At 47.0% G+C, this 10,468-nt stretch overlaps 1 long non-coding RNA gene across 2 annotated transcripts; it reads left to right on the top strand.

The window, feature by feature from the left end:
* The first annotated feature begins 2,396 nt into the window (after positions 1-2,396).
* Positions 2,397-10,170, top strand: LOC311528675. 2 transcript variants are annotated; one of them, XR_014713662.1, is made up of 4 exons: positions 2,397-2,475; positions 3,281-3,372; positions 4,836-7,748; positions 10,065-10,170. It is a non-coding gene; the product is annotated as an uncharacterized lncRNA (long non-coding RNA). The 2 variants fall into 2 exon arrangements; XR_014713663.1 differs by lacking the exon at positions 10,065-10,170 and having other exon boundaries at positions 4,836-7,836.
* Positions 10,171-10,468: the final 298 nt, after the last annotated feature.

The following is a 10,468-nucleotide window of genomic DNA, read 5'->3' as shown; positions in this document are numbered from 1 at the left end:
GCCAGTAGTGCATGGGCCTGCGGTGTCAGCTGTATGGATTGGCCTTGGAAGGTTACATTTTTGATAAACAGCGACAGCTCTTTGGCAATATACAGCAATTACATGGGGAATAAAACCTGCAGCAGGCCTTTCAAAAGCAGGGCAGTGGGTTGGGGGTGAGGCTTGGGGGGGTCCTTCTTTTCTAGGCCACTTCCTGCAGTTCTCTTCTCATTCCGATGGCCACCTCTCCCCCTGTGCTTTAGTGAAAATAGGATCCTGATCTGGCCCCAAAACTAAACCCCCTACCAAAGACATTTTGCCATAACAGAATCAAAGCGATCTTTGGTTCTGTCCCTCCTTATCTGAGCCCGAACTGGAATCATTTCTCTGACCTCCCCAAAAAACACTGGAATTTTTACAGCATTCCTGGTTTGGGGGGGTGTGAAACAAAACCTCAGCTGATGAGGTTTTACAGAATGAACCCCAACCAGTCCCAATTTCACTTTCACTTTTTACCATGCACCCACCAGGCCCCAAAACCGAGACACAGAATAACTTGCTTCAGTCTGTTGAGCTTGTTTGGCAGGGCAGTGATGTTTACCTGGCAGCACCCCAGAAACCTCAAGATGTAGGGAGCAGCTATCTGGCACCCCTGACAAACAGTGAGGGGGACCCAAAGGCCAAGGAATGAGCAGGGATGAGGGATCTAGCTAATAGGGCCCCACGAAAGAGAAAAAAATGTAAGTGGCAGGGGTTGGCTGGGGCAACTGGTGCTTGGAGAATGGGAGCGGCTGTGGGGTTGTGTGAGCAGCATCAGCCCAAGTTCATTCCACATTCATTGATCTGGGCTGAGTTTTGAGAGTGCCACAGAACTACAAAGGAACCCAGGTTTGGGCTGGGTTTAGAATCAGCCCGGTCAGTGATGCCCCTGTAGCATACCCCGCTTGTGGTGAGTGAGCAGTACGGACAGAATTGCCAGTTGATATCTACTTGGATTGTTTCTTTGTTTCCCAGTGGCAGTAACTCAGTAGAAAATCTATTGGACTGAATGGACAATGGCCACATGGAATTACATTACTGGCCGGATGGGCTGTCAGATTGTATTTTTGGTGACGGTGGTGATTGACAGATGTGAAGTTGACAGAGGTCAAACACGTCCCTTCTCCTTAACTGGAGAGCATCCCCGCAGCTGGAGGAATTGCCTGCAGTACTTGTAGCACAGGGCCTTGCTGCTAGGTTGTTCCTCTTGATGTGTAATCATCCGTGATTTTGTAAGCTAAACAGGCCTGGGCCTGGTTAGTACTTTGCTGGAAGACCCCCACGGGAAACCTATATGCTGCATGGCGTGATGGTGGTCACTCTGATTCAGTAGAAAACTGGTGGCTCCCAGCGGTGCTGGTGCTGCTGGAAGCACATTCGTTCAGATAAGGTAAGATACTAAGACACGGGTCACAAGGGTCATTAAAGGTGCTCTGGCGTTTTGAGCAAGAGCAGGGGTATTCAGTCCTAGATTTCTTGCAGGATTCCTATCTGGCTGATTACATTCTTCTTCTCTAAAAATCCTGCTGTGGTGTCCACTGGATACATCCACAGCCCAAAGGTGGCTGCATTTGGATGCTGAGTGGTTCTGTGAGATAATACTCCCAACATATGTAGTGCTTTACACGTTCAAAGCACTGTACAAATATTTCTTCATGAGGCAGGCAGGTGTTACTATCAATCCAAAGTTATTGATGGAGAAACTGAGGCAGAGTGACTTGGGCCAAGGGCATGCAGCAAGTCAGCAGAAGAGCCAGGATTAGAAGCTGGGACTTTCTGACTCCCTGTTCTGTGCTTAGCTCTCCAGCTTCCACTGCCTAATACTCAGTAGAGTCCTTCGGGTTCTCCTGAATGAACGCTGCTAGGTAAATGAACAGGTTGTGCTTAATTATTTACAGGGAGATTTAATTATTCATCCCATCCTTATTATTTGATCTCCGTATAAATCTGCTGGGGAGCAGAGACGAGATCCCTGTGTAATAGGAACAAGCAAGTCCATTTACCGTGACCTGATTTCCTCCTGCTGGGAAGCTGCCTTGAGCTGGGACAGTTTGCACTTTGCCGCTCCCTGTAGCTGATTGAGTAACCAGATTAGTCTCCATAAAAACAGAGACTGGAGCAGCCAGATGAAAATGATAGAGATATGCAAATGACACTGATTTTCACAAATAGCCACCTGAGCTGTTATTCCAGGTACAGAGCCATTTCCTTATCAGAAGGTACATTCCTAATAGGAGCCTTTATGAGCCAACCAGGGAATATTTTAAACCTACCTTTGGCATTTCAAGGCTAACTCAATTTCCCCTAGTCTCAAGATGAAATATTAACTTCTGTATTGGTACAAAGGCCCTGGCAGGCTGTAAAGCAGCAACCTTGCAGGGAGAATGAGAAGACTGGCTGAAGGGTGGAGAAAGAGAGAGGCTGTACAGGGGCCAGCAGCTTTCAATCCAATTTAAGGTCTTGGGCATTTTCTTTTCTCTCTGTCGGCAGGGGTGAGAGGTCACAGATGGGTGATACCCAGCTAGGGTGGCCCTTTCTGGGGAGGATTTAATTTCTTAGGGCTTGTGTTATGAGATCCTGGGATGACCGGCTCTATGCACCTGCAGAATTATTGTGCTAGGCTTCCTGGGGTTTTTTGGTAGATAATGCCAAGCTTAACTAGCCCTGTGCCTATAATCTGAGGTGGGCGGAAGAATCATGGATGAGTGACACAAAACTGAGATGCCCAGGCCCCAGGATACTGTGTTGAGTAATGCCAAACTGAAGTGGCCCTGTGCTGATGTTCTCAAAGCAGAGAGATATCCTGTGAGTGACGCCAAACTGAAGAGACCCCATGTTGTGAGGCTGGGAGGGTCACGGAGGTGACCTCAATTATATCCCAATTGACACTACGCTTCTGTATAGCAAACCTCAGGAGTGCCTTCTGAGCTGGGCAGGGATTATTACCAGCCCGGTGTCATAGAAGGGAAACAAGCACAGGGAGGTGATGTTACTTGGGCAAGGTCACACAGGGAGCCAGTGACAGAACTCAGCATGGAACTCAGGAGTCCTGACTCCCAGGTCCCTTGATCTAACCACTAGACTGGCTGCTTCTCTGAATGTTATGGAAATAGCCAATACACAGCATGCTCTTGAAGCTGGTTTTTATCGGTGGTGTGTGCAGAGCTCTGGGGACACTAAGTCTGGGCTGTGTTTAGCTCTGAGGGCTTTCTATGCAAGCTTGATTGAATGTGTTCCCTACTGATTCATTGGTGCTCCACAGCTCCTGTACGACGGCTCGGCTGCCATGAAGAATCACCCTTTTGTTCAGTTTGTATTTCAACAGCTGGTGGTGGATACAGATCTAATTTGCAGGTACTGACCTACTGCTCAGCTAGCCATGCACCCACTAAAGGTTCAAAAGAAGCCCATTGGGCCTCTTGAAAATGAGTGCAGAGTTTATACTGGGAGATGAGTTGTTCAGTGCTTACTTTGTTCCATCTTTAAGGAGGCAGCAGAGGAGAGCTTCCTCAGGGATCTGGTTTCCAAGTCAATAACTGGCAAGCTAAGCAGTGAACAAACACCCGAGCTGGTTCTAAGTAGGTTCGCTTCATTAAAAGTGGCCAAAGCACCAAGTCCTGGTAACACCCACCCACAAAATGAGAAGAACAAAATCGGTTAATTTTTAATGGACATTTAACACACTGTCTAAAAGGAGGGAATGCTGGTTGGTGGTTAGAGATGGGAGGGCCAGGACCCCAGGGATATGTCTACACAGCCGCTGGGAGATGTCATTCCCATCTCAGATAGATGTACATGCTCTACCTTTGCTCTAGCTAGCACCTAAAAATAGCTGCGTGGCCAAGGCGGCCCGACGGTGGGCTGGGCTAGCCACCTGACTACATACCCAGGAAGTTGAGCAGGATTGTACTCTGGCCGCTGGCCCAAACTACTGCCGGCGCCACTGCAGACACAGGGGTATTTTTAGCCCTGTTCACGAGAGCGCCTAGTGTGTATAAGTCTACCCAAGCTGGGAACTACACCTCCCAGTGGCTTCCAAGATACACCTGCTGTGAGGTTATAAATTCAATTTGGTGAATCTTGTATACTTAGAATTTCCACAAGCGTGTGGCAGGTAAATGAGATCAGCAGCTGAGGTGATGGGGGAGGGTGCTGGTTTGGGGAGAAAACTGTTTTACAAGCACAGGGCAGAGGAAAACCAGAGAGACAAATTGTTCGTGCTGGAAATGGGAGGCTAGGGAGGTATTAAAAACAAGGCTTGGAGGTAATGCTAAACTTGGTGACAAAGCACATAATGAGGGACAGACAGTACTCTCGGATTCCAAAGGATTTGGGCTGTTTGGAGGATTAAGCAGCATATGAAAAATACAGTTCAGCCTAGACCAATAGTAAGTAAATAGCCTGTGGGCAAGGGATTAATGTCTAGGGGATATGTGGTGAATACAATACAGCACACGGTAAGTTTGAGTAGTGCTTTGGGTACAAGCTGTGTGCCCCAATGGTTTATGGCGTTATGACAGCGTGGACACTGAAACTACCAAGCCACTGCGCAGAAGCAGGGGAAAGGCTGAGCAGACAGTAGATGCTATGGGCAAAGGGGAGCGTACGGAGCACATTAGCTGATGGTGTTACTGACCCGGGGCCCATCTGCAAGACTGGATGGGACATGCTGGGTCACAGATTGGGTGCGTGGGGGGGAGTGTAGAAGGAAGATATGGAACAGGTCCCGGAGCATGGCAGACTACACAGGCTTTTCCAGGCTCTGCAGAGTCACCCATTCGGTTCATCTGTTCCTCCTTTTGTTTCTCCTTCCCCAGCAGTATGATGGATTGAGCCTGGGCACAAAGCACTGCACGTGTCCTGTTTCCCAGCTCACCAGGGCACGGTTCTTAGCTTTATCAGCTGCCTTTGATCAGAGCTATGAATCTCACCACAGAGTGGAAACAGCAGAAGCAAAGGAGAGTGAATGATCCTGCCTTTCCTGAATGCTGCACGGTGGTGAAGTCCAGGAACAGGACTGAGGAGTAGACAAGCCAGTAGTAATATTACCTCTTGTGACAGGTTGGATCACAGAAAACCCCCTTGAGGCTGCCATCTGATGTGCCAAGACTACTTCTTCCCCTGCTTTCCCTGCCAATCTGGGACTCCAGAACCCTGCCTGGTTGTGCCAGACTCGCTTGCTGGCTACAAACACAGACCCAGGTCTGAACAACGTCCCACAAACTGCAGGCTCACCTGAAAACAGCTTAAGAAGTGTTTCTGTCTCCAACATGCAGATGCCCAACTCCCAGTGGGGTCCAAACCCAAATAAATTCGTTTTAGCCTGTATAAAGCTTATACAGGGTAAACTCAAAAATTGTTCACCCTCTATAATACTGATAGAGAGATATGCACAGCTGTCCCCCCCCCCCCGGTATTAATACATACTCTGGGTTAATTAATAAGTAAAAAGTGATTTTATTAAATACAAAAAGTAGGATTTAAGTGGTTCCAAGTAATAACAGACAGAACAAAGTGAATTACCAAGCAAAATAAAATAAAACATGCAAGCCTTTGCCTAATACAGTAAGAAAGTGATTACAGATGAAACCTCACCCTTAGAGATGTTCAAGTAAGCTTCTTTTACAGACTAGCCTGCTTCTAGTCTGAGTCCAGCAATCACTCACACCCCCATGGTTACAGTCTTTTGTTCCACTTTCTGGTATCCTTTGGGGCTGGAGAGACAATCTCTTGAGCCAGCTAAGACTAAATGGAGGGATCTCCCAGGGGGTTAAATAGACTTTCTCTTGTGGGTGGACAGCCCTCCCTCCCCCTGTGTAGAATCCCAGCTACAAGATGGATTTTTGGAGTCACATGGGCAAGTCACATGTCTATGCATGACTCAGAACTTACAGGTAGCAGCCATTGTTCACATGCTACCTTGAACGTCCTCAGGTAGACTTCTTATGTGGATTGGAGCCTTCCAAGATCCATTGTCAGTTAAGTGTTTCTTGACTGGGCACTGAACTTGCACATTCCTTTCTAAAAAAGCCGCCCAAATGCCTTACTATGGCTACTTAAAAGCAAACAAGTACACATCTAATATTCATAACTTTGAATGAAAAAATGATACATTCATACAAATAGGATGAATATATTCAGTAGATCATAACCTTTGCAGCGATATGTTACATGTCATATGTAGCATAAAACATATTCCAGTTATGTCATATTTACATTCATAAGCATATTTCCATAAAGCATTATGGGGTGCAATGTCACACCTCTGTCCACTAACTATTGTATGTCTACATTCCAAGCTGGAGGTGTAAATTCCAAAACACTAGGTAGATAGGGTGGTTAGCCCCTCCCACCCCTTGCTCCTCATGGCTGCGCTCTATTTTTAATGTGCTGGCTTGATGGGGTATGTCTCCTCGAGCTGGGAATTGCAGCTCCAGCTTCAAGTGCAGACATCCTCAGAGCGTGAGAGAGGAGAGCTTCACAGACCTGGCCTCTAATCCCCCCAGCTGTAGGGGATCCAGGGGTCCCATAAGGTTTCATATGGCAAATGCTGGACATTGTGTTGGGATGCAGTGATGCTATTCAGTATGCAGACGGCACAGAGTGGAATAAAACTGTGTGCACTTGGGCTCCCCTTCCTCTAGAATTTTTTAGCTTCGGGCACTGTACTTGCCCTGTTGTTTCAGCCCAAGTAGACAGAAAACGTCTACACTGCAATAAAAGACCTGCAGCACGGCCATAGTTGGGCAAGGTCAGCTGACTCATGCGTGCAGGGCTCGAGCTGCAGGGCTATAAAATTGCAGTGTAGATGTTCAGGCTCGGGCTGGAGCCCAGGTTCTGAGACTCCGTGCTGTGGGCTTTGTCACAGTATAGACATACCCTGAATGGGCGATGTGAACAGTGGCTTGTTCTGGCTTGTAAATATAATGGGCCAAAGTTAGCCACAGTGTTACTCCCGTGACATCTGTGGGGTCACTGCAGTGATGAATCCAGCCCAGTGACCCTCTAATGTGGTTCTTTCGCTAGCCAGAAAAGGCAGGAACAAATATTAGTTTGAGCTGATGTGACGTTATTGACATAATCTGTAACTGTATAGATCACTGTTGAGACCACTGTTATATATTTGCAGCAAATACTGTATAAAGATTGTCGTGTAAGGGATCTATAGAGAGGTTATGATTATGCTGTCTATATGTGTGTATCATTTTTGTAGTTAAAGTTATGAATATTGGCTTTATACTGTCTGTATTTCAAACTTATGCTATGCTTCTGGGTGACACCCTAGACAAGTTGGTGACAGCTCTGCCTAGCCTGCTTGATGGCCCATTAAGGACCATCAGCTACACAACTGACCCATTGAGAGAAGGCAGATACAATTCTGCTGATACAGACTAACACGGCTACCACTCTGAAACCAGATACACCTTGTAACTCAGCAAAGTATGCAGGGCTTGCCCCTGTGACTCCAAACTCCATTTTGCTGTAATTTTCCACAGTAAAAACAAAGAGGTGTTCTTACACCTGGAAAAGACTATAAAAGGCTGATGCCTCATCTCCATCTTGTCTTCAATCCTGTTTCTTACCTCTGGAGAGACTTTGCTACAAACAGAAGCTCTGCACAAAGGACTGAAAGACCCATCCCAGCTGTGGATGTACTCCAGAGACCTGATTTGAACCTGCAATTTATTCCATCACTGCTGCAAACCTGAACCAAGACCTTTGCCATTACTGTATGTAATTCATTCCATTCAACCAATTCTAGCTCTCATCTCTATCTTTTCCCTTTTATGAATAAACGTTTAGATTTTAGATTCTAAAGGATTGGCAACAGCGTGATTTGTGGGTAAGATCTAACTTGTATATTGACCTGGGTCTGGGGCTTGGTCCTTTGGGATCGGGAGAATCCTTTTTCTTTTACTGGGGCATTGGTTTTCATAACCATTTGTCCCCATAACGAGTGGCACTGGTGGTGATACTGGGAAACTGGAGTGTCTAAGGGAATTGCTTGTGTGACCTGTGGTTAGCCAGTGGGGTAAAATCAAAGTCCTCTCTGTTTGGCTGATTTGGTTGCCTTAATGGTAAAGGAACCCCAGCCTTGGGCTGTAACTGCCCTGCTTTAAGCAATTTGTCCTGAATTGGCAGTCTCAGTTGGGCCCTGCCAGAACAAGCATCGTTACAGCTGATTATGAATGTCTTCATCTCATTGTGAACAGTGCACTGTACTTGCAACAATGCCATGCCTCACAGGCGCAGAGCCCTGCTGTTCTGGCCTCCTGCTGGCTCCTGGATGGTTGCCAAGTTTTGCTCCCGCTGATCTCTTGCTATCAGCAAAGGAAGAAAGAGCCAGTGCCCCACTCAAAAGGACTTTGCCCTCCCAACATCAGGGATCCTATGAAACACTGGCCGCTGCAGATGCTGGAGTGGCACACGGGCTCTGGCGAACTCAGCTATGCAAGAATGCCCCAAAACTAAGGGCCCCGCTGAGAGGGCTTTTCAGTGAGATTTTATCATTTGTGAATGGAGCCATGGGGTTGGGGTGGGGCTGCATGGAGTGATACATATTGGCTACGGGTGCGATTTTGTTTGTATAGAGAAAGGCTCAAGAGTTTGATGTTTGCTGCTAACTATCCACTGGGCTTTACGCTTTCGGTGTACGGATGCGCCCAGCTGCACTCCCAGGATTCTGGGTGATATAGTGCAGCAGGCGTTTCCTGTACTAAGAAGTACTGTCATTAGAACTAGTACTAGAGTGAACTCCAGACAGCACGCCCCTACAGCGGGTATATTGTGAGATCCCTGTGTGCTGCTTGCATGGGCAGCAGTTGCATGGTCGACTCATGAAGAAGCCTGAAAAACATGTACTGATAAATGCAGCTAACCCGCCTCTATCCACAGGCCCTTTCCCACTGTGAGAAAACCCAGTTCTGGCTTCTGTGGTGTTTTAAGCATTGTTATCACATGACGCAACTGAGCTCCAGTCAGCTGCCCTGACGGCCAGCGCCCTTCCTTCCAATCACATGTTCCCACCACGGGGCCGTATCATTGTGTGTATATAAGGATTAATTGTGAGGTTATTGAGATCGGAGCCGGAAGACCCACCTCTGAATTCTCTCTGTGTTTACTGCTTGCCAAAGGCACTTTCACTGTGACTTGACTGAGGGGGCAGGGCAGCAAGCATTGGGGAGCTGCTGCTGGCAAGCGGATGGACAATTCAGCAGTGTGGGTGTCGTTACTAGAGCAATCGGCCCCTGTGGTAGAAATCAAAGTGGAGGATTAGCTGACATAGACAAGGGGAATTGTTTGCTCAGCTTAGGATGACCAGATGTCCCGATTTTATAGGGACAGTCCTTATTTTTGGGTCTTTTTCTTATATAGGCACCTATTCCCCCCAGCCCTGTCCTGATTTTTCACATTTGCTGCCTGGTCACCCTAGTTCAGCTCAAGATCAGAGGCCCTTGTTTTGATACCTCAGTATTATCCTCTGTTATTCCTCCATAATTTGTTAATTACTGGTCTGGGGAGGTGGATATGAATGGTCTCCAGAGCTGTAGAGCTAGATGGATGGCTCTTGGAAGCACACTGTAAATAAGTCCCCGTGGGAATCTGCATATGTAAACAGCTTCTCTGCTGGCACCGAGGCCTGTCGACACAGCCCTAGGTCCCTGCCTCAGTTTGGGACAAATTCTGTTTGTAATTACCATCATATAACTCTGGAGTAAATCCACTGAGGTCAATCAATTCACACTGAATTGACGGTGGTGAAAGTCAGAGCAGATATGGGGCCTCAGAGCATGGTTGGAAAATGGTAATTATTTTCCTTGAAAATATCTATAAGAAATTATTTTTTTTTAATGTGTGGAGATTTTATTGCCCCCAAACATTTTCATGGCAATTTTTTGGGTGGTTGTTGTTGGAAAAACTGATAACATTTGTTTATTTTTTGTTAAAATCTTGGAAAATGTGGGCTGAAATGATGATTTTCTACGAAAAAAAAAATCATTTCCATAAAATAGCCCTTTTTCATCTTTTTTTTTTCTTCTTTCCAGATGAAAAAAAGCTGACTAGTGCCAGGGGCCAGGGAGGCTCCTGGGCAGCAAATAAGGCACGGATATACCCCTGGACCAGCGAGGATTAAAAATAAATGCTGCCAGATGGGCAGGCTCAATGGTCTTTGCTCTCTCTGGGGACGAAGCGCACCTTCTGTCACTCCAGTTAGTAGAGGAGATTGGGGACTGACTCAGTGCCCTGGCACATTTTTCATTACCCGATGGCACGGTGACAGTAGCCTGTTTCACTGGATTGAACTAAATAAACTCAGTTCAATACCCAGTGGCCAGGGATCCACATCACAAAAATACCCTACAACCAATCGCCCCCCAGGAATCGGCTCTCCAACCCAGGACTGACAAGGGCTGTGGAGAGTGAGCTCCCCCTCGCCCAACAGGGGATC

This window comes from Lepidochelys olivacea, assembly GCF_965140295.1.
Source record: "Lepidochelys olivacea isolate rLepOli2 genome assembly, chromosome: 1".
Classification (NCBI taxonomy): Eukaryota; Metazoa; Chordata; order Testudines; family Cheloniidae; genus Lepidochelys; species Lepidochelys olivacea.
Note: the sequence above shows the minus strand (reverse complement) of the source record. Positions and strands in the feature narration are given on the sequence as shown.